This window comes from Momordica charantia, assembly GCF_013281855.1.
Source record: "Momordica charantia cultivar OHB3-1 chromosome 8 unlocalized genomic scaffold, Mcharantia_2.0 BLBB01000008.1, whole genome shotgun sequence".
Taxonomy (NCBI): Eukaryota; Viridiplantae; Streptophyta; class Magnoliopsida; order Cucurbitales; family Cucurbitaceae; genus Momordica; species Momordica charantia.
This window is the reverse complement of record NW_028275166.1, coordinates 18,179,450-18,207,059: the sequence shown is the minus strand read 5'-3', so window position 1 is coordinate 18,207,059 and position 27,610 is coordinate 18,179,450. Positions and strand designations below refer to the sequence as shown.

General features: G+C 39.9%; 2 long non-coding RNA genes across 3 annotated transcripts; one reads left to right on the top strand and one right to left on the bottom strand.

The window, feature by feature from the left end:
• Positions 1–1,179: 1,179 nt before the first annotated feature.
• Positions 1,180–8,481, top strand: LOC111023620 (uncharacterized). 2 transcript variants are annotated; one of them, XR_002603165.2, is made up of 3 exons: positions 1,560–2,137; positions 2,227–2,265; positions 8,159–8,481. It is a non-coding gene; the product is annotated as an uncharacterized LOC111023620 (long non-coding RNA). The 2 variants fall into 2 exon arrangements; XR_015792859.1 differs by lacking the exon at positions 8,159–8,481 and having other exon boundaries at positions 1,180–2,137; positions 2,227–5,785.
• Positions 8,482–14,365: 5,884 nt separating this feature from the next.
• LOC148209691 (uncharacterized) lies at positions 14,366–16,586 on the bottom strand. Its single transcript, XR_015792948.1, has 2 exons — positions 16,468–16,586; positions 14,366–14,649 (listed from the first exon to the last, which is right to left on the bottom strand). It is a non-coding gene; the product is annotated as an uncharacterized LOC148209691 (long non-coding RNA).
• Between the last annotated feature and the right edge of the window lie 11,024 nt (positions 16,587–27,610).

Sequence of the window (27,610 nt, the reverse complement as noted above, 5' to 3'; positions counted from 1 at the left end):
TTAAATTTGATGATGTTTTGTGGGCGTATAGAACTGCTTATAAAACTCCGTTAGGCATGCCCCCTTATCGCATTGTTTTTGGTAAAGCATGTCATCTTCCGTTAGACTTAGACCATAAAGCATTTTGGGCTACACAAAAACTAAATTTTGATTACATTACTGCATGTGAAGCAAAATTGCTACAGTTACATGAGTTGGATGAGTTTCGTCAGTTTTCTTATGAGAATGCTATAAAGAACAAACCAAAAAGTGGCACGATAAGAAAATAATGGATAAGAATTTAGAACCTGGAGACTCAGTTTTGTTGTTCAATTATAGATTAAGGTTGTTTCTAGGTAAACTTAAGTCTAGATGGTCGAACCCGTTTGTAGTTGAACGTGTTTATCCATATGGAGCTGTGGATTTTAAGTGACTCGAAAGGTCATTTTTTTAAAGTAAATGGGCACCGAGTCAAGAAATACGTTGGTGAGCATATTGATAGAGGCAAAACCTCTTTATTACTGAAAGATACATGAAAAAACAGTGAGAACAGTCCTCGATCGGTGTTGAGGGCGTTTTTATGTAAAATATTTTTTATCTTTTTTTTTGCGAACTTTTTACATTTTCTTTATTGATTTTTTGTGTAAATACCCAAATCTATTTTTTATTTTTGCATTTGAATTTTGCAGGATCAAGATCTTTCCTACATCAAAATTGCACTAGGAGTAATTTAAGGAAAAATTTTCTATTTTCGAATTAGGGAGCATGGTTTTCGTGGGCTTCACTTGGGTTATGTTTAAATGGGCTTTGGTTTATTTTTAAATCAAAAGAGGCCCTGTTAGTAAACCCTGATGTGTTTTACAATGTTTTACAACATAATACAAAAAAGCCCTAAGTTTTCAAAACCCCTCATTTGCGATTTTTTCCCCAAATCCCTCACTTTGTTTTCAAATTTTCTCTCAAGAAATCTTCAAGAATCTCAAATTCTCTCACATCCTTCTCTTTTTGGGTAGACTTAGGGTTTGAAGGTGAAATTTTTGTGTTGATTATGAAGCAAGAGATCAAGAACCATGGAAGGCTCTTCCTCCTCCAAGCCATACGACAAAGAGAAGGGGAAGAAGAAGATGATGCCTCCACTACCGGCTCCACCGGGTATGATTCCCCTAGAACCACCTCATATGCCTGGAACAAAGGTATTTCTCGATTCTAATGATCCTTGGGTAGTGGAAAGTGTAAAAAAGTTTAAGAGATTACACCCTAGCCTCGTAGAGAAGAAATCCATGTGTAATTCTAAAAAATCAATATAGAATTGCATGTTGCTATGATTAATAAATAAGGTTTCTAACACCCTTCATTACTCAGGTTAGGTTAAGCCTGAGTTCGAGTTTCGTCCCAAATTTTTTTCTTGGATTTACATCGATTTATTTTATTTTAATTTATTTTGTTTGTTCTATTTTAAACTCATGGTGGGTGGAATGAGTTTCCTGTGAATTTTAATTATTCTTATTTGAGTGTTTTGCTTCGGCTTCTCTTTGGGAGACTGTTAGTTGAAACAAGAAATTTAGAGTTTAGTTTAATCCATTGGCCCATTTTTAATTTGGGCTTTTGTGGTTTAAATCAACTGGCAAGGGAAACAAACTAAGGATGGGAGAAGGCAACAAAGTGGAAAAACCCTAAAAGTAAAATCCCTTCTTCTTCACGTGAAATCCCTTCCCCCTCGACCTTCTTCTTCTTCCTTCTCTTTCTTTGCCCTACTGCTAGCCTCCTCGACAATATCTGACAAATGGCAGCACTTCTCCCCGACAACACACTCCGGTGGACGATGGCGCAGTAGGCAACTCGGCGAGCAACGACGTCCTGCTCCATTTTGTGGTAGTTCGAGATGGGCGCGATGGTCTGCTGCGTTGGGTGACATCTCGAGGGTTCGGTGGCAGCCAACGACCCATCTCAACTCAGTGTGGGAGACTTCCACACCCTTGTAGCGACGATTACGATTGTAAAGACGTTTTCGGTGCATTCTACTACTGTAAAAAATGCAAACAGCTGGTTTTCTTGGTGTTTGGCGATTACCCATTTCCGTTTATGGCCTAATTCACCCTACCCACACCTATCTACACTAGATCTAAGTTGCCTACACCTAAACGAAGTTAATTTCGTGGTAAACGGACTTTCAAATCCCTTTAGAATGGTTTTCCATCGTTGAAAGTTGATAATTACTTGCTGTTTTTTTTTCATTTTATTGTATAGGTGCTGAAAACGATGCAAGAACTAGTAACGTGGAAGTGGGTACGTAGTACTAGGGGCGGGTGTGTGTTTTTTTGGGCTGTTGGAAATGTTTTCTCGATTTGTTTTGTTTATCATGTATCTCGAGTATTTATGATTGTTGGAAATGTTAGTTATAGTGATCAAACGCATGATCTGAAGTTGGTCGTTTGTACTAGCGTTATGTTGCTGGAGATATTGGTTGAATTTGTGTAATGTTTTTAAGTGCTAAAAGTTTCTAATAGTTACCTGTTGGGAAAGATATGTTTTAAGGCATGTGAGAGTTGTGGTTATTTTTGTTACATTATAAAAAGCATGCTGAAGTTGTCTGTTGAGGTTTGATTTTAGCAAAGTGTCACTGTCTATTTTTGTAAGTAGTTTTTACTTGAGCGGTTGAGTGTTCTTTGAAGCATGAATTGCTTGTTGTTTGTGTGTGTGTGTGATGATTTGGTTCTTTATAACTAATGTTATTGACCTATCGATGATGAGCTGTGGAACATATACGTTGAATCTAGTATGTGAATAGGTTAGATATAGCATTGTTGTGTGAAACTGTTGGATGTATTTCTGAATTGAGTTGGATATGTTGTAGTTGGGCGTGTTCTTAAAAGTTTTATAAATTGTTATGTGAAAAGTCCGTTATGTAAAGCATGTTGACATGTTATTTGTTGAAGCTTTTGTGTTCTCTATATTGTGAGCAGCTTAGTTGTTGTTAGATTATATGTTATTGAGATCCGTGATGCATTAAAAAAATACTAGATGATTTGTTGTGGATAGACGTTGTGGTTAGTCTGAATAGGGAGCTGGTACTAGAATTTTGTTGGAGGCTAGAAATGATACGTGGAGTTTGGATGTTATGAAAGAAGAACCAGTGAGTGTCAGGACCCCGGGTACAAAGGTAGGGGCTGATGCGGCACAGTCTCAGTACGAATGAATGTCGAGGCCCCGGGTACAAAGGTCGGAGGTCGACACGTCAACTTGGTTATGTGGGTTTCGAGGCTCCGGGTACAAAGGTCGGGGATCGATACACCAGCTTTGGTAGAGATGAACGTCGAAGCCTTAGGTACAAAGGTCAAGAACCAACATGAAGTGAATAGTGAGATATGGAAAATTAAGGTGGTGACAAGGGTTAGGAATTGCTGTTGTCAGGAGTTAGCGGGCGAAGAGGTGTGAGTGGTGTTATTCGGAATGTTTGGCGTGTGTTGTCAACCTTATAACTTGCTGACTATCTGAATTGTTAGTTTAATATATATATATATCGTGTTGCATATCGTATGTTTGGCATGCTGGTGGTGTGTAGTTAGTGAGGGCTACATATAGAGTATTTTATATACTCACCCCCCGCTTTGCAATTATTGTTTCATAGGTAAGGATGTGAGTTACAACTATGGTGGTGATGTGGGGAAGGCCCAACTGAGGAAGGGCCACTAGGCTGCGTTGCACTCGTTTTCTTTTCTTCTCTTAGGATAGTCGTATTTCCTTTTAGCTTATAGACGAATTAGTTGCAAGATGTTTAAGGATGGCTTGTTTGGTGCTGTCTGATGGGTCTAAACATTTTTAGCGCCTCGAGTCGATATTATCTTTTGTGCACTTAGATTTGCTACGAGTATTGACTATTGTTTAAACAGGATTTTATGTTTGTTTAGTCCACGGAGGGCGGGGCTATTTCCTTGGTTATTGGAATAATTTTGGACCTTATAGACTCTTTGCTAGTTTTCATTATGTGTTTTAAGGCCAAAGGTGTACAGGTAGATGGTTAACGTTATCATAGCTGTGTTGTTGAAATTCGGGGCCATTACAAGGTCGTAGTGAGAGGAAATTAGGAGAATTTGGCAAGGTCTATCTTCAAAAAAATCAATATGTGGATGAGAGAGGTGCTGCTTTAGATGAAAGAATTGCTAGGCTTAATGAGAAAGTGGACATTGAAAATAAAAAGAAAGAAATTAGGGATAAGGAGAATGAGGGCATTTGTGCTAAGATTGCGGAACTAAACGAAAAATAGCAAGAATTTATGGAAAACTCAAGGAGAATGAGTGAAGAAATTCAACTTGAATTAAACAGTATGAGTATACGCCGTAGGTTGACTTCTTATTAAGATAACCCTATTTCCGAATCTTTAGAATTATCTATCCCTCCCCCTCTTTCCGTAATTGTTCCTATGAATGTTGAAGGTCAAGAGCAGGTTAGTGGAGACTCTAAACATGACGAGGAACCCTTGGAGCATTCAGATTCGGCCATGGTCGAAATCCACTGCCAAATTGCGCCTAGCGCAATTTTGGAGGACACTCCACCGGCCACTCTACAATGTATTTTGTCGCCCACTTTTCCAAATCCTATCTTGACTAAAACGCTTTTAGTTTTTTATGATTTAGAACAGGGACGAACAACGTAAAAAATTACTGAAATTTTGGTGGCGTTGAATGAATCAACGGGAGATGATTCATTGGAGGATGATGGAAACAGTGGGGCAGCATAAGAAAGATCAAATGTTGAGGGAGAAAATGAAGATCTTGGGAAATTACCCCAAGAAGTGCATGGAGATGAGTATGTGGAAGAAGACGAAAAAGATGATATCTCTCAATATGAAGTGAGAATACAAACTCTGATGCACGAATCACAGCAAGATGATGAGGAGTCCCATGTACAAGAGCAAGAAGGAGCATCCGGTCTTGTGGATGTGCCTAATGAGGCTCTGGAGGAATCATCTTCATCTTCTTCAAAAGGTAAGTCCCCTTCTTTATCAAGTTTAAATGTTTCTGACCCGAACTTCGTTGCTATTGCATATACCTCAGAGGAGAAGGTGTGCTTGACCAAAGTGGTGAAGAAAGCACGAAACAAGAAAAATCTTGATGAAATTGTGCCTGGCGCAAATTCTAGGCCGTGCACCCGAGCCACTATAGCAAGTTTGGCCGCACAAAAAGAAGCCGAGGCTGGACCATTTAAAAAAGCCAAGAGGGTTAAGGGGCTAAGAAGGTCAGAAGAGCCACTTGACGAGGTCAATGATGAGGAGCTCGATTCTATTGAGCAAACACCATCTAAGGCGAAAAGGGTGAGGTGGGAAGTGAAAAGGGTTAACTTCACAGCACGTGAGATCCTAGTTGAGAAGGGCTTTGATGAAGCACAAGAGCCCGTGCCAAAATATATCAAAAGAAGGCTTCTGGAGAATGGTTGGGAGACATTGTTTGCCCCAACTATGCGTGTATCAGAGACCTTGGTGAAAGAGTTTTACGCTACCATCAATCCAAACCGAGGAGACGCCCTAGTGTTTAGGGTGTGCGACTGGTCAACTTTTGAGGACAAAAGTGTTTTTTTAAAGTGGGTAGTCTGTAACGCCCCACGTTCTTTGGGTTGTTTATTTTAAGGGATAAATAGTGCCTTTGAGTTTTTACCTAAGCTGGTAATTAAATTTTTGGATTTCCACCTTGGAATTCTAATTTTGGGTAAACTATAATTTAAGTTTAATTTCATTGGATTACGATAAATTAAATTATCGAGTTTTGTAGGAGATTTTTAATTAAATCTTAAATCCAAGATTTTTGGAGAATTTGATTTTTACTTTTTGGATTTAATTCTTTGGGTTTTAGAGTTTAAGTTAACTATTTTATTTCGGGTTGTTGTGGGTTTTATTTGTTTAACTAAAGTGTAATTTTGGGGCTTCTTGTTTGGGCCATTGTGGTTTTTGTAGGGCCTCCTTTTAAAAATTGGAGATTTGGGCTTTTGGTTTTAAAACAACCAAAACAAAAATGAATTAAAACAAAACAAACCCTAGGTCTTTTTTATCTCAATCTTCTTCTTCTTCAAACCCGCCCCGCCCCCCCCCCCAGCCACTGCATCCCCCCTGATTTCTTTTCGCTGGCAATGTCACAACGACACGACCCTCCCTCCGACGATCCTATATCCACCGTGGTAGCAGCAGTGGATGGCATCTCCCTCTGGCAGTCTTTGACGGTAGCAGCAGCGTGAATCCAGCTCGTTCCAGCAACTTCAACGGCTTTCTTCCATGACTTCGGTAGATCCACAACATCCACAAGCTGTGGCGCAACAAACCGCAGCAGCAAGACCAAGGGTTGAGCATTCCACGACGTTCTCCTCTCCCTCGCACATTGTTTTACAACAGTGCGGAAATACAGCTCCTCTGACGGTACCTTTGAGCCGTTCGATTACCTGCAACGGCGTTGAAGCGGTGGCACGAGCTTGGTGGAGTTCGAAGCTTGGACAACCCGACGGTGAGACACAGGAACAGTCCCGATCTAGTGACCTTTGAACGGCCCAATCAGTAGCGCGACGCCACTATTTCTTTGCCACAAATGGACCAGCAGTGACAATTTTCCTTTTTCAGCTACGTTCAATGCTTACCCACACTCAATCGAAGCTTGATTTATATTACCCACTCTTATTCGAAGCCATCCGATGTTAGTTCGTGATACTCACCCCCTTCGACATCCATTCGACACTTACCCACACTCGAATGAAGGATGATTCGAATTACCCATTGTGTTTGGCATCGAACAAGCAAGCGCAAAACCTTTCGAACTTGGATTTTGAAGCCCCAACCTCCTTGGCGTTGACCCACTCTTAATCGAAGTGGGTTCGATGGAGTTAGTAAGTAATGACTCGCTTAGACCCTCTTTTGGATTTGATTTAAGTGTTTATGTTTGGATTCTAATCCAAGATTGTATCTTTGTTTTAGGAACCTTTTGGTGAAGCTTAGGAGTGTTAGGTTCTTTGTTTGTAAGTAGTTTCTTACTGGGATTGTTTTTTGTGTGTTGCTATGAACGAAATGTTTGTTTATGTACCTATGAGTGTTGTTGCATGATTGCTTGCGTCGGTCGGTACTACTTTATACATATTGGGTGTGTTTTGATTACTATGAAACATTTTAGAGTGTTGGATGCGTTTCTTTATTATATGCCGACTACGTCTCTTTTGTGAATTATATATGTTGTGGTGTGTAAAACATGCTGAATGTTGAGAGAAATGTGTTCTTGTGTTGTTGGATGGCCATGTCTGGATGATTGTGGCATATATTTCGTGTATAACGCATGTTGCATTATTGTGAGATAGTCTCTGCATGGGTCATGACTCAAAATCATGTAGGACTGAGGTGAGAGTTTTGAGATATAAGAATGAAGTTTGTGGATGAGTAACAGGACCAGATGACTAACACGTCACTAGTTGGGTATTGAGGCTCCAGGTGCAAGGGTCGGGGATCGATACCCAACTTGGTAGATATGAATGTCGAGGCTCCAGGTACAAAGGTCGGGGGTCGGCACGATGATTCTAATTGTTGAATTAGTCTTGGGTCTTGATGTGGTGGCGGTCAAGGACCAATACGTTGAGTAGTCATCAATGCCTTGGGGATAAATGTCAAGGGTCGATGCACAGTTCAAGGACTTGGGATATATGGCAAGGTCGAACGCCAAGCTTCTATAGATGAATGTCGGGGCCTTGGGGATAAATGGAATTGGCCAATACGATTCGAGGATTAGACTTAGAGGACTAACATAATGTGATAAGTTATAGTTGGTTCAAGACTAAGGACCAATACATTGAGTAGTAGTTGAGGCATTGGGGATAAATGTCAAGGTCCAACATCGAGCACGGAGTAGAGAAGTGTCGATGTCTTGGCTATAGGAGGTCAGCGGTCGAAACGACTCGAAGGAGTGGGTCTTTGAGGAATCAGGAAAGAGAACTAGTGAGTTGGAATGTGAGGATGAGTTTGACATGTATAGTGCATGTTTAGTTAAATATACATAAACTGCTTCTTTTAATATGCTCCTTTTCATTTAAGACTTGAAGTTAACGATAAGCATGATATGTTGATTCTTTGATAAGCATGTTGATTGTGCGTGACCCTTCAGATAGGGTTGCTTACTGGGTACCGTGGTTGTACTCATCCCTTTTTTTCCCCCTCCAGTTTTGCAGGTAACGAGTTGACTCTTGGAATGGTGATGGCGAGGAGAAGACTTGACTAGAGAGACCATTTAACATTGCATTATTAAGTTTCAATTTGAATTGGATAGTACTAGTCGTTTATTTGTTGCTTAAGTCTGTTATTAGAATAATAAATTGATCTGTTAAGTTCCTTTTTAAAAGTTTGTTTTAGGATTGACAGTTCGTTATTCTTCTAAGAACATTAATTTTGTTTAGCTACTTGAACTGTGGTGATTTATTCAATTGAGGATACTTATCAGTATAATACATTTGTTCCAGATTTATGTGGATGAATCTGGATTTTTAGATTCATGAAGTTTCTTGGAGGACAAGATGTCTTTTCAAGCTTGAAGGGATGCAACTCTTCACCAAGTGTGAACACCTTAGCTTGGAAGTGACCATTCAAACTTTCTTGTAGTCTTTTAGCTCTAGCTCTTGTGATTGGACCTTGTGGCATAATGATTGGCTCATGATTGGGTTGACTTTGAGCATAAGCTTCATTTGAGCTGATTGAGCTTGCTCCTCTTGTTAGACTTTCCCCATGTACTCTGTGATCATTCATTTCTATATCATTCTCCCATTCTTCGAAAATATTCGTCCTTGAATCTAAAGGATCTCCTTGCATGGAAAATTTGAAGTCATGTGCATTCCACGGCCTTGTACTACTTGGATCCCCCTCTGCTTTGAATTTATTGTCTTGGATGCAGTAGGAAGTGAAGTTGGAATGATGCTTCTTGTGCAGCCTCTTGGATTCATATGTCACATGTGAATGAAATTGGCTCTTTTTAAAAGCAACTCTTGAATTTAGCTTTTCAACAAGCAGTTTGACCTCCTGCAAGAATTCAAAAGAAAAAGTTGGTACAATTGGTTTAAGTGCACCCGTTAGAAAGCAACTTCGTTTGGTTACAAGCTTTTGTATATGTCGTTTTGAAAACAAAACAATACTAGCTTTAGAAACTCTCGTAACCAAACCCATATGGTCGTCAACACTTTTCTCTCGTTTGTCACTTTTTTCACCGTCCTTTGTTTCTACTACTTTTGTCTCCACCTCTTTTTCAGAGCATAACTCATTACAATCTTCGGTTGTCTTCTCATCAAACATAACAACCTCATCATTTGAATCTTCCTCTTGAGCATCACACATAACGACCTCAACATTGTTCGAATCATCCTTTTGGAGATTTGGATGTTCTCTCTCATTTTGAATTGATTTCTCATCCTCTTGAGGCTCGGGAAAATCTTCCTCCCTTTGAACGAATTGTGCAGCTTGTCTTTCCTTGGCTTGGTCCCTCAATTTCAATTCTTGATTTAACTTTGAAATGTACTTCATGGATTTGCACATTTCAGCAAAATTATCTCTCATAGACTTCCGAAACAGGTCCTCACTAACGTGATTCTCACGACGTCTTCGCCTTTGTTGAAACATTTGAACTTCTAATATCTCAAACTTTAGCAAGTCTTTATAGTATTCTTATGAGAATCATGCAAGAACAGTTCAATATAGCATAGAATGTGAAAAGTCAAAAAATCAAAAATTTAGGAAACAAATAGAGAAACGTTTTCTAATAAGCAAAATAGAATGGAAAGGAAAGAGATATGAGTGAAATGGTGTGAATCAAAAGAAGATGAAGAGTCACTTTTTTTTCCTTGAAAACAAAATTTTTTCTCCAGCAAGTATGATAAAAGATGAATCAAATATGAGAAGATGAAGAGTCACACGTAGTGGATTTAGATATGGTTGAAAATAGAAAGAAAGATGAAGAAGAATGGAAAGCGGATAAAGATATAATCTGTTTAGAGCCTAAGCTCTGATACCAAATGATAAAGGAACTAACTCAATTATGCATGAGAACTCCCTTATACAAGGTGCCACACAACAATAATAAGAATAACCCCAATAACAAGATGATGAATCAACCCCAAGAAAGCTAAACAGATTTGTGCTTGGAAAAGATGATCAATGATCAAGAATAAAGGAGAACTTGTTCCTATATTCAAGATTTCGAACTCTCCACAACCTAATGGATCAAACTAGATTGAAAGTTCTAAAACATGCATTCTAACACAAGAATACAAAGAAAGCTTAAAAGCTTGAGAGAGACTAAACTCAATCTGAATTTTCATTCATCAAAATGTTGTGTTTGAAAAGCAAATGTACATCCCTATTTATAGTAATTCAAAAGACATAATGAAAATACACAACTCTTGGATGAAAAGACACAACCCTTGAAAAATACATAATAAATTAAATATGTGGATGAATCTGGATTTTTAGATTCATGAAGTTTCTTGGAGGACAAGATGTCTTTTCAAGCTTGAAGGGATGCAACTCTTCACCAAGTGTGAACACCTTAGCTTGGAAGTGACCATTCAACCTTTCTTGTAGTCTTTTAGCACTAGCTCTTGTGATTGGACCTTGTGGCATAATGATTGGCTCATGATTGGGTTGACTTTGAGCATAAGCTTCATTTGAGCTGATTTGAGCTTGCTCCTCTTGTAGACTTTCCCCGTGTACTCCGTGATCATTCATTTCTATATCACCCGAGGTTGAGCGTTCCACGACGTTCTCCTCTCCCTCGCACATTGTTTTGCAGTAGTGCGAAAATATGGCTCCTCCGATGGTATCTTCGAGCAGTTCAATGATCTGCAACGGCATTGAAGTGGTGGCACAACCTTAGTGTGGTTCGAACACTGCATAACCCGACTGTGAGACACACAAACGGTCCCGATCTAATGATCTTTGAGCGGCCCAACCAGTAGTGCCACGCCACTCTTTCTTTGCCACAAACGGACCAGTAGTGACGATTTTCCTTTTTCATCTACATTTGAGACTTACACACACTCAACCGAAGCTTGATTTATATTACCCACTTTTGTTCGAAGCCATCCGAACTTAGTTCGTGATACCCACCCCCTTCGACATTCATTCCACACTTACCCAAACTCGAACGAAAGACGACTCGAATTACCCATTGATGTTTGGCATCGGACAAGCAAGCGCAAAACCTTCCGAACATGGATTTTGAAGCCCGAACCTCCTTGTAGTTGACCCACTCTTAATCGAAGTGGGTTCGGTGGGAGTTAGTAAGTAATGACTCACTTCGACCCGCTTTTGGATTTGATTTAAGTGTTTATGTTTGTATTCTAACCCAAGCTTGTTTCTTTGTTTTAGGAACTTTTCGGCGAAGCTTAGGAGTGTTAGGTTCTTTGTTTGTAAGTAATTTCTTACTGGGGGGATTGTTTATTGTGTGCTGCTATGAACGGAATGTATGTTTGTGTGCCTATAAGTGTTGTTGCATGATTGCTTGCGGTTGGTACTACTTTATACATATTGGTCGTGTTCTGATTACTATTAAACTTTTTAGAGTGTTAGATGCATTCTGGATATATGCCGGCTACGTCTCTTTTGTGAATTATATACGTTGTGGTGTGTAAAGCATGCTAAATATTGAAAGAAAGGTGTTCTTGTGTTATGTTGGATGGCCATGTCTGGATGATAGTGGCATATGTTTCGTGTATAACACATGTTGCATTGTTGTGAGATAATTTCTGCATGGGTCATGACTTAGAAGCATGTAGGATTGTAGTGAGAGTTTCGGGATATAATGAAGTGTGTGGATGAGTAACAGGGTCAGAGAACTGGTATGTCACTAGTTGGGTATCGAGGCTCCAGGTGCAAAGGCGGGGATCGATACCCCAACTTGGTAGAGATGAGTGTCGAAGCTCTGGGTACAAAGGTCGGCGGTCGGCATGATGATTCTAATTATTGAATTCGTATTGGATCTTGATGTGGCTGCGGTCAAAGACAAATATGTTGAGTAGTCGTCGATCCCTTGTGGATAAATGTCAAGGTTTGATGCACAATTCAAGGCCTTGGGGATAAATGGCAAGGTCAAACGCCAAGCTTCTGTAGATGAGTGTCGGGGCTTTAGGGAAAAATGGCATGGACCGATACGATTCGAGGAGTTAGACTTGGAGGACTAACATAATGTGATAGGTTCTAAGTTTCTTCGATGCCAAGGACCAATACGTTGAGTAGTAGTTGAGGCATTGGGGATAAATGTCAAGGTCAACGTGGAGCACGGTAGATAAGTGTCGATGCCTTTGGCTATGCGAGGTCAGGGGTCGGTACGACTTGAAGGAGTGGGTCTTTGAGGAATCAGGAAAGAGAATTAGTGAGTTGAAATGTGAGGATGAGTTTGACATGTATGGTGCATGTTTAGTTAAGCTTATGCATAAACTGCTTCTTTTAATATGCTCCTTTTCATTTAAGGCTCGAAGTTAACGATAAGCATGATGTGCTGATTCTTTGATAAGCATAATGTGTTGATTCTTTGGTAAGCATGTTGATCATGTGTGACCCTTGAGATAAGGGCTGCTTACTGGGTACCGTGGTTGTACTCATCCCTCTTTTTCCCCTTCAGTTTTGCAGGTAACGAGTTGACTCTTGGAATAGTGATGGCGAGGAGAAGACTTGACTAGAGAGACCATTTAACATTGCATTGTTAAGTTTCAATTTGAATAGGATTATACTCGTTAATTTGTAGCTTGAGTCAGTTATTAGATTAATAAATTGATGTTTTATGTTCCTTTGTAAAAGGTTGTATCAGTATTATACATTTGTTCAAGTTGGACTTAAATTTACTTTTGCTTCACTGCTATTTGAGAAAGTTAGATTCGTGTAGTGGATGGTATATGATTAGTGAAGATTTCATTGTGAAGTTATATACGGTTGGACTATTATTAAAATATTAACTGTGAATAATTTGAGTTTCGTTAGAACTTTAATGTTGTTTGTTTTGTTTAGTGCTAGCTTTTGTAAGTGTTATTAATCAGAGTAGCGCAATGGAAACGCAGTAAGAATTTGTCATATCTTGTACACCATGCAAGACTTGGACCGTTTCAACAACAGGGAAGCTTTCCCTAAAGCCCCTTGACATCAATGAACAAGCAACGGTTTGGACATATGTGGTGAAGAATAGATTGATTCCCACTTCTCAAGATCCTCCATTAAGCGCAATAAGGTGATGAATGGAATTGAGTCCAATTTTGGCGAACTCATAAGAAACGTGATTCATAGTTGCTCGGAGAAAATGGTAGGTCCACTTGTTTTTCTTGGAATAATAACTAAGTTATGTTAGCAGGCGGGAGTGGAAGTTGACGATGTGAATGTAGTGATGTCCAAGAAGCCGGTCACATCCCTAAGGAGAGTTCGGGGATATTTGATTGTTCGGGAAAACTCTCCCATTACCGCTGTGGATTCCGAGACCCAAGGAGTGGTAACTAAAGAGCAACATAACGAGCTAAGGGACAAGTACGAGCTTCTTTTGGCTACTCAACATGCCGCATGTGAGTTCCTCAAAAAGATATACGATGATTAAGCACCTTCTTTCCCCGATGAGCTTGTAACTGACTTACCCTCTTCTTCCCGTCTTCCTACCTATTCTATCGAAAATGAATCTTCAGATGATGATTAGGGGAGTATATCCCTCTCTTTTCTTTGATACTTGGATCTTGATATTGTATGTTAGGTAGTGTATGTTGTTTTTGTTCTTATTGTTTGCATGATAGGTTGTTTAGCTTAGTTTTAGATTTAGGTTAGTTTTGGGATGTTGTGCTATTGAGAATGGGTATATAAGTTGTGTTTCTTCATGTGATTAAGTTCAAGCTTGCATGCTTCCTGGTTCTAGCTACTAGCTTGTCCTTAGCTTATTCAATGCATCTTTTATGAACTCTCAACATGTTCATCTTTTTAATGAAATGCTTTCCTTTGTTCTTTGTTTTTGTATCATGTCAATGAGGATTCTTAAAGGCATGAATAGGTTACATTTTCTAGTTTTATTGTAACGCCCAAGGAATTTCACCATTTCCAAACAGGGATCGTTATTAAGCCTACCTAAAATTTTCACATAAACAAGAGAACTTTCTTCACAACAATACTAAGCAATAGAACTACCACGCTTCCGCTGTGCGACTCTGATTTTTAACACTCACGAGAGCTTGAACAATTAGAACAACAACACTAAAGTTTTAAGAGAAACTCAAAACCTATACAGATAAACCATTTAATACCGACCTCACGTTAACCAAACCCTTCAAGGAAACCTTTACTAACTATAAACCATTCACTAAATGAATTTTTAACATCTCGAATGGCAATGAAGCAAAAACTAATTTAAGTACGAACAACTTAAACAAATGTATTCATAAATATCCTATGTAGATTACAACCTCGTAGTTCAAGAGGCTAACAAAGTTAATGCTCTAAAAGAATAATGAGTCGGCACCCTTACAATCATCCTTTAGACAATAAAACTAAACAAAAACCAACCACTACCAACTCAACTACAAGATTAAATGGCCACAACTATCCTAACTAAAAGAAATTAATTTCACGCAGCATAGCTCATGGTCTTTCCGATCAAGCCTCCTCCTCGCCATCACCATCCCAAGAGCTAGCTCGATACCTGCAAACTGGAAGGGAAAAAGAGGGATGAGTACAACCACAGTACTCAGTAAGCAGCCCTTATCTGAAGGGTCACGCACAAATAGCATACTTATCAAGGAACAACATGTCATGCTTATTAAAGGATCAACACACACACATCATGCTCAACCAAATCATGAAACATTCACAGTCAAGTTTTTCATCACATTATGCATTCAAACACAGACACATTCTATAAAATTCGGTGACAACCACAACCAGGAACACATTAACTACCAGTACTAACTTCTAGTCTCCCTAACATCTCAAGTATCTCTACGCTTATCACAACTACTCTAGCCTTCCACAGTTAACTCCTTCGAGCAGAGTCGGCCCCTGACCATTTATACCCAGAGCCCCGACCCTGCAGCATCGGCCCTCGGCCATTTATACCCGAGGCCTTGAACTCTGCATCGACCCTCGACCATTTATACCCGAGGCCTCGATGTCTTACAATCTATTGGCCCTTGACCATTTATACCCAAGGCCCCAATACTTCTCCTTTCGAAAGACTCCTCGCATCGACCCCCGACCATTTATACCCGAGGCCTCGATACCCAATTAGTGACGTATCAGCCCTCGACTATTTATACCCGAGGCCCTGACACTCACCCATTCACTTTGTAACTTTCATAACTCCACATATCATTTCTAGCCTCCAACCAGGATTTCAGTACTACTTCCCTAATAACAGCAACCACCACAACGCCCATCACGACACAACCACTAGTATGATTTCAATGCATCACAGATCTCAAAAACACAAAGTTTGACAGCAACCAACCTGATCACAACATAGAGCACACAAAAGCTTCAACAAATAACCCTATGGCATGCTTCACATAACATACTTGTCACATAGCGGTTCAGAAAACTTTTAAGAACACGCCCAATTCATCCAAACATTTAATATCCAACATTCAAAGAAATCATCCAACATTAGTATTCAATAAGCATTGCTAGACATAAATAAACACATCAGACACGCCAAACATCTTATGCAAAATTCAGACAACATCTCCACAATAAGTCCACTTTAACGAGCATTCCCTGCAACATACATCATTCCACATCAGATCTCAGCAGCTCAACAATACAAAATTTCCACTATTATCACCGACGGACATGCAACACTACTCAGGCACATAAACCAACATAAATAAGAATTACACTGCACAATAACGTATCAAAATCAATATCAAACATCATAAAACAGCACAACGGCAACCAAATAATAAACATCAACGCACGCACCCGCCCCTCGTCTACTTACTTTTCATTACTCGATAGGCCACCAATTCCAATCTTTCAAATGCATCGACAAGCCATTCACACATCTAATCAAAACACAATTATCCAACATGCTCTTCATCGTACAAAACAAGAAAATAATCCCATAGCTTCCAACTAAGCAAACATAAACTAAATAACATAAAACTATCACGTGCATTTTCAATCCCAAGACATGCTTTCAAACATCAAAGCTTAATCACTTCCAACCATACCGAGCAGCAACTTTCAAGGCACATCCAATAATCATGACCCAAGATATTTTCCTAATATGTAAAAGGAAAGGAACAAAAGAAACAACAAGGATGCATCCCAACAATAACAACTAGAAGTTCTCAAATGATGCCCAACAAACTCCTAAATACATGAGAGATTCAAGTATAGCAAAGTTAAGCACGAAACCATCTCAATAACACCTATTAACTTACATATTAATAAATAATAAACACACCGAAAGCACCACGCAATTCATACATATTCAATCAACAAACATCCCCCAAGTAAGAACTACTTACAACAAAGTTCTAATGCGCTACCAAGTTCACCGAAGGGTTCCTAAATCCAAAAGCAAACCAAACTTGATTAGAATTCATCTAACAACATGTAATTTGAATCGAAACAAGGTTTAGGTGAGTTATTACCTACTAACTCACTCTAAGACCTCTTGTATGAGGAGTGGGTCGATGCCGAGGAGGTCCGAGCTTTCAAATCCAAGTTTGAAGGACTTTGCGCTTGCTGTTTCGATGTCAAAAAGTGATGGGTAACGCTGGTTTGGCTGTTTCGATTAGGGGTGGGTCAACGCCGAACCAACGCCGGAGGGGACGAGTAACGAAAAACGAGCCTCAAACGGGTGTGGGTAAACTTCAAATGGGCCGGAAAGCTACTGTTAGCGTCAGGGAGGGCTGGACGCACCAGATCTGGACTAATCGAGGAGTTGTGTCACCATTTCAACCGTTGAAGAACGTCGGGACGCCATGAACTGAGGCAAACATCGTCGGAACGCCATGACCCGCCGCTGCAGCACCGTCCAGTGCTCGGGCTGCCGCAAAACTGACGCAAAACACCTGAGGGATTCGTGGGTAGCCGCCGAAAGAGTAGATTGCCGTGGCCATGGTGTTCGGCATCAGGGTCGCGCGCTGTCGGGTCCGTCAGATCTGGGTCTCGCCGCCGCAGGGTTGCACTACTGTCACGGGCTGCCGGATCGTGAGCCGCCGTGCAAGGATCTGCGTTGCCGAGAAGGAAGAGCCGTCGAAGAAGAAAGTTTGGGGGGGGGGGGGTTGACGGCTCAACAAGGAGAGGAAGAAGGGGATGATGGTGAGTTAGGGTTTTCTTTTGTTTATTTTATTTATTTTGCATTTAAACGAAAAAGCCCACATTCCCAATTCTTAAAGAATCCTCTTAATTAGTTTTAAAAATGAAAAGCCCAACTCCCAACTCTAATGGAAAGCCCATGGGCTAGAAGAAACTAGAATTCTATTTTCAAATAGTTCTAACGGCCCAAAACAAGAAACCCGAAATAAAATAGCTAACTTAAACTCTAATAGCCAATAATAATAACCCAATAAGTAGAAATTAAGAGTCCCAAAGACCATGAATTTAAGATTTAACTAGAAATCTCCTACATTGATCGAGAACTTAAATTATGTTAATCCAATGAAATTAAACTTAATTCTAATTTAGCCAAAAATTATAATTTCAAAATTATAAAATCCAAGAATTAAAGTTACCAGCTTAGGGAAAAATCCAAAGACACTATTTATCTCTAAAAAGACAAGTCAGAGAACGCGGGGCGTTACATTTATGATCAAGCCATAAGTAATTTTCCACTTTCTATTTGGGTTATAAAACTTTTTAATTGCTTTGGAAGTCCATGTCCTTTTTGTGCCAAAATTTTGCATCTCCCAAAATTCCTTTCCCCAACGAGGACACTTTTTCCCTTAAAGTCTGAGAGGGACAACTTGTGTCTTTTTATTTTAGAAAGAAAATGTTTTTTACATTTCGAAAAAAAGTCAGAAAGAAAATGCAAGCAATATAAACAAAAAAAAAGAGTCTTATGCAAAAAGAGTCATATGCAAGAATTTTTTTTTTGAAAAAAAAAATTTTTAAAAACAGTTCAAAAGAAGAAAAATCAAGTTCAAAAAAAAGTTTTCAGAGAAAATAAGAGTGGGGGGAAAGAAAAGAAAAATAAAATTGCGAGAAAGACAAGAGTTGTAAAAAACATGAGTGGCAAGAAAACGCACCTACTTTTTCGCGAGACCCCACTGTAAACATTCATTTGTCTTTAAATAATTGGTGTTAGCATCTTGGAGGGTAGTAGCCTACAAATCGATGTTGGTGTGTGGAAAATCTCTTGTCGACGTCATTTTATGCCAGGTTGCTACGTAGCAAGTTTCTATGTGTGGTTGTGGTCTGAAATCGATGTTAGTGTGTGGAAAACCTCAAGAGCTAGTACACGGTCCATGTGTCTTTTTGATGTAAAACTTTTTTAATCAAAATGGAAGTGTGCATATTCCTTGGTTTTGTAAAAAATTTTGTGTTTTAGAAAAGAAGAAGATTTATAATAATTTTTATTTTCAAAATAAAGGATGGTTTATGACATATTGGATTGAGATTAAAGTTAGGATGTTTAACTTGTGGGGTCCTTCCCGAGACGGATATGATTAAAATACTTAGAATCTTCGGATTGTTGCTCATTCATCATTCTAGCATGTTGGTTTTTATAGATTTGTTGTTGTTGTTTTTGCTTGAGGACAACAATGTAACGCCCCCGAATTTCACAACACTCATAGGCTAACGTTGTTAAACTCCAAATTTAACCCTCTTCCTAGTAATCACCATGGCCAAAGACTCGATCTACACCTGAAAACAAATAATGGTAGAGAGGTGGTGAGTATATAAAATACTCTGTAAGTAGCCCTCACTTACTATACACAAGCAGCATGCTCAAAGTCATAACAGTATCACAAGAAGACAGTTAGAAATTAACATCAATAAGCAGTAACGTGTAACAACACACACACATGCATCTCAAATAGCAAAACACACGGAACTTCAACCACAGAGCCCTCTGAATTATAACTCCTCCAAAACACTTCTAACTTATTCTACAAGGTTATTCCTCCAAGTCTAACTCTTCGAGTCGTATCACCCCTTGCCCTTTTATACCCAAGGGCCCGACATTCCTTCAGAGAAACTTCGTGTTTGACTTTGACCTTAATTCTGAGGCCTCGAACTGTGCATCGATCCTTGACCTTTCGTAACAAAGGTCTCGACGTCTACTAGGCATATTGTTCCCGACCACCACCATATCAGGATCCAATACTAGTTATCATATAGACTCACCATGCCGACCCCCGACCCTTTGTACACGGAGCCTCACACTCATCTCTAACAAACTGACCTATGATTTTTTTCTTCACTCGGAAAACCGACATTCAGTAGTGACGTATCAACCCCGGCCATTGCCACTAGAGCTAAGTGTTTCTCCATGCCCTTCCATGTCAGAGTAAGCCACACGCTTAACTTATGGTCTCCCACTATAATCTCTTGCTTTTATTTTCCATGACTTCTCAATCATTCACCATACTGTCTTCCACTGACAAAACCTTTGGTCAGGCCTATCACTTCAGACAAAACACCACAAATAGAACAACCATCATGTTCTACCGCTTCAGGCGATTCACATAAAATGAAACAACTACCATGTCCATCACTTTAGACAATACACAACAAACATAACAACTAACCTGCTCTACCACTTTAGGCGATTCACAACAAGAAACAACTAACATGTTCCTCCACTTCAGACAGATCATAGCCAACCTCTTCAACTCATCAAATAGGCGGTTCACTTTCGTTCACAACACACATTTCCTTCCAACATACTTTTTAGTAGACAAAAGAGAAGGAAACTCACAATTCTCAAACCAGTAAGTACACGTCTTCTAACTCAGTAAATACCAGCACAAGTTAGTACATGCATTGAAGGTTCCGGATAAACTGTATTTCACTTAACATAAATACTTCCAACCATACAAATCAGTAAATTCCCTTGGTTACAAACAACAGTCATGGATACCAGTCATATACATATCTCAAATAAACAACCAAAAAAAAAACAAATGGCAAGATTCCATGGCAGTATCGTCTTCACAACTGTGGCCAACAATCAAAATAGCAAGAGAAACACACTTATAACAAAGAAAACAACAAAAACAATTTCTATCAGCACACATTCAACACACACACCCGCCCCTGGTACTACTTACACACTGCTATGCTCCTAACTTCGCGTCGACTCAACACCTAAGCAACAAAAGACCAAAAACCAACAATCAAAATCGAATCTCCAGCCATCGAAAATGGTTATAAGGGAATTAAGAATTTCCTTACCGCGGAAACGACCTCGTTTAGGTGTGGGTAACTTGGATTAAGTTCGAATGGGTGTGGGTTGCCTCAATTGGATTTCAAACGGTCATGGGTAGGTGCTAAATGCTTCAAAGAAAGTTGTTGCAAGCGTTTTCGCAACAAATAGAACACACCTACTGCTATCGATGCAGTTGTGCCGCGTGTGGAAACTGTACCCGAGGGGGGCGGCCTCCACAAACACCGAACGCTGCTGCTATGACCCTGTGCTGCCACAAAACACCCTAAAACATCGTCAAACTGCCACGAAACGTCGCCCGCTACTGCCATGAACCAAGACGCACGCGTCTGCTGTTGTTCGACGGAGAGAATGACGCGCCGGTCATCGGGTAGGACAAGGCGTGCCTGGGTGATGGAAGGAAGGAATGATGGGGGCAGTGGCTCACGATTTGTAGAAGGAAAAGGTTGCTAGGGTTGCCCTTGTATTTTTTTTTTTTTTTTTGTGTTACCTCTAAATAATAAAAGCCCATTTACCCAGCTTTTGAAAATAAGGCCCATGGGTAAAAGAATTAAAATTTCTATTTTTTTCTAGCGATGCCCGTTTAATCTTCTTCCCATAACGAATATAGACGTACAAGTCCAACAGCCCAGCACACAAGCCGAAAAACAATTACTTCATTAATTAAGAGCTAAAACTCACAACAGCTCCACAACGACCCAATTAAAATATGGTCAAACAATTTTAAATACTTTAAAATAAATTTTCGACAAAAATCTCGTAGCTAGAGGTTAATCTGACGTGAGTAACACAGGGCGGTACAGACTCCCCCCTTCAAAAACTTTCGTCGTCGAAAGTTCATTGAGAAAACAACTCAGGATATTTCGCTAAGATCTCATCTTCCTTTTCCTAGGTAGCCTCCCCCACTTGGTGATTTCTCCATATGACCTTTACCAAGTCAATAGTCTTGTTTCGCAGCATCTTGGTCTTCTTGGCTAAGATCTCTACGGGTACTTCTTTGTAGCACAAGGTTCCATCTAACTATAATGGTTCGGGATCCTGGACGTGAGAATGGTCATGTAATACTTTCTCAACATGGAACACGTTATGCACCACAAATAGAGATGAAGGCAGAGCCAACCGGTAAGCGACTCAGCCGACGCGTTCCAAGATATCAAAAGGGCCAATGTACCTCGGACTAAGCTTCCCTTTCTTACCGAAACGTAGGACTCCTTTCACTTGTGCCACGTGAAGAAAAACGTGATTGTTGACACTAAACTCCAGCTCATTTCGTCTATTATCGGCGTAAATTTTCTGCCTGCTTTGAACCGTCTACATTTTCGCCCTAATCCTTTGGATAGCCCTATTAGTCTCCTGCACCAGTTTTGGTCCCAACAGGACTCTCTCTCCAACCTTATCCCAGTGAACTAGAGATCTGTACTTTATCCCATACAGAGTTTCGTATGGGGCCATCCCAATTGTTGTCTGATAACTGTTGTTATAAGCAAACTTTTTTAAAAACAAATGCTTGTCCCAATAACCACTGAAGTCTATTATACAGGCTTTCAACATGTGTTCCAAAATCTGATTCAAACGCTCTGTCTGACCGTAAGTCTGGGGATGGAATGTTGTACTAAAGTCAACATGGGTTCCAAGTGCCTTATGCAAACTTCGCCAAAAAGTGGCCTTGAAGCGAGGATCTCGGTCTGACACTATGGATACTGGTATGGCATGTAGTCTAACTATCACCTGCAGATAGAGCCTTGCCCACCTCTTCATTGAATAGGTGGCCTTGCCTGGTAAGAAATGGGCAGACTTTGTCAATTGGTCCACAATCACCCAAATCACTGTGTACCCTTTGACTGTTCTCGGTAACCCTGTAATGAAGTCCATGGCCACGTTGTCCCATTTCCAGATAGGTATGCTTAAAGGGTGCAACAACCCGGCAGTCTCTGTCTTGAGGCCTTCACCTGCTGACACGTCAAACACTTACTAACAAACTGAGCAATTTCTCGCTTCATATTGTGCCACCAATAATTCTTCTTAAGGTCTCTGTACACCTTGGTACTCCCTAGATGCACTGAGAATGGGGTGTTATGAGCCTCGGTTAGCAAGTCCTCGTTGGGTGTGTTGCCCTAAACTCGTAGTTTGTATTTTGTTTAAAAACAAATGTATATTCAGTAAAGTTTTATTCAATAAATTTGATGTTGAATTCATAGCATTTCATTGTCCAAAATCCAATAAACTAAACATCCGAGGTTATTTTAGTGTAACTGGGACAATATATGTACTGGGTATATATTTGATATACTCCTGATATACAAGGTATATATTTCATATACCCTGATATACAAGTGGATAATGTCCGGTGAATAACCTAAAGGGTCTATAGTATATGGATAAGGCTGGGTACGTTATCCTGGCAACACTATGGATACGACCGACTCTGTAAAGCTTACAGACGACTCGATCTAGGTCGTTCGTGTGGAGACATGCGAGTGGGGGTATCCTATACAATGAGTTTGTATAAGACCGGACCACGAAATAGCCAATCTTTAGATGTAACACCGTTAACTAATAGATTGCTGTTTCTTAGGATGACCAGACAACTCATTCTCAATCCTAAGTGAGTTATGGACTCCTGCCCGTGAGGGCTCGTCCTTTAATCTGTATGGGTGAGAGTGGCCCAAGTTACCGACTCAACATTCCTACCATTTTGGGGTCAAGATCGAGTGGGGAGCTGGGAACATAACTTCACAAGATGGAATTCACTCCTCTCCGACTTTAGGGGACTAGATGAGTGTTCCCTTAAATGCTGACTCCGGGACTTGAACAAGGGGATCCACCTCTCATTGGCCCGAGAGGGACTTCCGGTTATTGGTCGGACCACAACCGGGTTGTTCATTAGAGGAGCAGTGGTTTTTAAGGAGTAAGATGTAACTCAGGCGTAAAACGGTAATTTGACCCAACTCGAGTTACGAGAACTCGTGAATGATTGCCTCGTCATTAATGGTCGTATATCCTGGACATGAAAACATTCTGCAGTGAGAAGAGTGCAACTGCGGGTCTTTAGTGGAATGACCCGTAGTTAACGAATCTTGATTAACTCGGTCAATGAGTTTGACCGATTGAACTTGCATTGTTGGAGCTTCTGATCTGTAGGTCCATTAGGTCCCCTTGCTAGCTCATAACGGGTAAAACGAGGATCAAGTTTTTGGAAGAATTTGAATTATTCAAATTACTTAAGGGATTATATGTATATTGATACATTATAATATATAGTTAATTATAAATTAAAACTATATATTATGAGAGAAATTGTTTGAATGAGATTCAAATGAAATTAATATGAATAAGATTCATATTAAAACTATAGGTTAAAAATAATGTGCATAAGAAGTACATTAAAAGTATAGGTTATACGAGAGAAATGTTTTAGAATATGATTCTATTCATGTGATAAATAATTAAGGGTTAATTATTTATTTGATATATATATATATATATATATATATATTAATTATTAATTAGATTAATAATTAATTAACATTTATTAATTAATATGATTAATTAATTAATTATATTTTAATTATTATATATATATATATATTTTATATATATTAATTATTAATATTAATATTAATATTTAACTCCCCTGCATTATTGTAGGGGGTGGGGGAGTTATGTGACGTGGGGTAACAAGGAAGATAGTTTAGGCGATTCACAACAAGAAACAACTAACATGTTCCTCCACTTCAGACAGATCACAACCAACCTTTTCAACTCATCAAATAGGCGGTTCACTTTCATTCACAACACACATTTCCTTCCAACATACTTTTCAGTAGACAAAAGAGAAGGAAACTCACAATTCTCAAACCAGTAAGTACACGTCTTCTAACTCAGTAAATATCAGCGCAAGTTAGTACATGCATCGTAGGTTCCGGATAAACTGTATTTAACTCAACATAAATACTTTCAACCATACAAATCAGCAAATTTCCATGGTTACAAACAACAATCATCGATGCCAGTCATATACATATCTCAAATAAACAACAAAAAAACAAATGGCAAGATTCCATGGCAATATTGTTTTCACAACTGTGCCCAACCATCAAAATAGCAAGAGAAACACACTTATAACAAAGAAAACAGCAAGAACAATTTCTATCAACACACATCAACGCACACACTCGCCCCTGGTACTACTTAGACACTGCTACGCTCCTAACTTCGTGTCGACTCAACACCTAAGCAACAAACGACCAAAAACCAGCAATATAAAACGAATCTCCAGCCATCGAAAATGGTTATATGGGAATTAAGAATTCTGTTACCGCGAAAACGACCTCGTTTAGGTGTGGGTAACTTGGATTAAGTTTGAATGGGTGTGGATTGCCTCAATTGGATTTCAAACGGTCATGGGTAGGTGCTAAATGCTTCAAAAAAAGTTGCTGCAAGCATTTTCGCAACAAAGAGAACACACCTACTGCTATCGATGCGGCTGTGCGGCGTGTGGAAACTGTACTCGAGGGCGCCGACCTCTACGAACACCGAACACTGCTACTAAGACTCTGTGTCGCTGGAAAACACCCCGAGTCGTCATCAAACCGCCGCGAAACGTTGCCAGCTACTGCCACGAACCACGACGCACGCGTTGCTGCTGTTCATCGGAGAGGATGACGCGCCGGTCTTCGGGTAAGAGAGGGCGTGGCTGGGCGATGGAAGGAAGGAGGGACGGGGGCGGTGGCTCACGATTTGGAAAAGGAAAATGTTGCTAAGGTTCCCCTTGTTTTTTTTTTTACCTCTAAAAAATAAAAGCCCATTTACCCAACTTTTGAAAATAACGCCCATGGGTAAAAGAATTAAAATTTCTATTTTTTTTTCTAACGATGCCCGTTTAATCATCTTCCTATAACGAAAATAGACGTACAAGTCCAACAGCCCAGTACACCAGCCGAAAAACAATTACTTCATTAATTAAGAGCTAAAACACACAACAGCACCACAACATCCCAATTAAAATAAGGTAAAACCATTTTAAATACTTTTAAATAAATTTTCGACCAAAATCTAGTAGCTAGAGGTTAATCTGACATGACGAACGCGAGGCGTTACAAACAAAATGGCTAAGTTTGAGGGTGTGTAAGGGTCGACTTTTTACTGCAGAAACATGTGTCGGTAGGCCTGTTCGACCAAGATTTTGATCCCTTTCCCATCATTATTTTCAAAACATAATTACATATTGTTAAAGTAGAACATGCATAGAACAATTATGGGTAAAAGTCAAAATATGGTACTTTAGGAAAAATATGAGAAAAATGCGGTCAAAGTTGGAAGAAAATAACAGTTTTCTGTTTTGCAGGAATTGCACCTGGTGTAATTTTGAAGTCCATTTTACCAAACGTGCGTTTTGACTAATCATGGGCAAGGAGGACAATTCCTATGTGTTTTAATCAAGCTACAACTGTGAGTCTAAGTAAAATGGAAGTGGGAAGTTCAACAACCACAAGGGCCTATATAAGAAAGTCATTCCTGCAGCAGCAAATCATCCCTTCCAAGCTTCTTTTCAGATTCATTTCATTCCTTCTTCGTTGTAGAACTCGTTCTTAGGCTTTAGATTCAATTTTTAGTTGTTATTTCCTTGTATTTTCATACGTTTGCTTACCGTATTGCTTTTAATTCAAGTTCTATAACGCCCCGCGTTACTCAGGTTAGGTTACTCTCGCGTCTCGGGGCCTCTTTTCTTAGAAATCTTTTTAATTTAATTTAAATGCTTCATTTAATTTTATTTTGAGCTGCTGTGGAAATTGTTGTGATCTATTGACATGTATGTGCTTATTTAATTATTATTTAACGAGGAGTCCGCTTCTTTGACTTTTGTCCTAGGTCGATGGACCAATCACTTAATTCTATTATGGGATATAATTAGGCTTAAGGAGGTTGGAAATAGGACACTAATTTCTTGTTTGTGGGCTTTGTTTTGTTTTAACAAAAAGGCAATTGGATAAATGGGTCTTCCTTATTTTAAAAAAAAAATCAAAAGAGAGGTAAAAGGGAAAACCGTAGCCCAAGTGGTTTTTTTTTTAAATAAAACAAAAGAAAAGGGAAGAGAAAACCATAACCCCCCCCCCCCAAACCCACGTCTTGGCTACACACACCCCACCCCCCCTATTTTTTTCCCTTCTTTCGTTCTTTCCTTTCCATCGCCGACCCCTTTTCTTCAGCGGTGCCCATTTCCGGTGGACGACGGCAAGCAGCGCGACGCGGGCAGCAGCAGGCACGCGACTCCGGATAGCAGCGGGCGTGGCATCAAACGGCGTCGAACGAGCAGCTTCGGGCAGCAGAGTTGTGAGCGCGGGGTTGGGCAGCAGCAGCGGCGGAGGTGCGGCGTGGGTACGGTTCTGGGGCGTTTTCCGGCGACGCATCCCCCCTTCGCGAGCGGGTTCGGTCTCCCTTGGTGGTTGGAAATCGCGGCGCGGGTCCTTGCTTCACACGGCGTAGCGGGTAACGTTTTGGTGAGTTCTTTTGTTGATAAAACAGCTTGGACAGCAGCAGTTTTCGCTTTTGGTGCCTACCCATAACCATTAGAAGCTTGTTTTACACAACCTACATTTATTCGAGTTAGGCCGGAGTTACCCGCACCTAGACGAAGGCGAATGTTTGCGGTAACGGACGTTGCAAGATTCCTTATATTGATTTTCGTTGGCTGGAAAATTGGTGTTAATTATTTCTATTTGTCTATTGATGATTAGATGTTGAATTGATGCAAGATCTAAGAGCATAACAGTGTGTATGTAGCACCAGGGGGCGAGTGCGTGCATTATTGAATGTTAATGGAATGGTTTGTGCTGATTTTGTTAGAATAGTTTACTTCGTGTGTATAGAAATTGTTAGTTTTTTTTTTTTTTTTTGCGAACGCCTAGTGATTTGTTGTTGAGTTACATGTCACTAATTCGACTACACGGACCCACTAACCTGTGACCCACTCGAGCATACACCTCCAGCAATGTTACAGGGAAGAGTGGTCCCTCTAACTCCGCCGGTAGTCCCCTAGGTGAACCCCCAAGTAGCCTTGCTTGAGGAAGCGTTACATGCACTGATTAGCAACACGGTCACAAGCAATACTCGGAAGTAATCCAAGGTCGAATCCTCATGGACTTGTTGCTTTTCAAAACAGTTTTTAAGAAGTGAACGGTTCAAATATGCAATTGTATTTAGGAAGAAAATAGTGGTGAAATGTTGTTGTTTGGGGTTTTAACTAACAAGCAATTTAATAAAACTCAACCTCC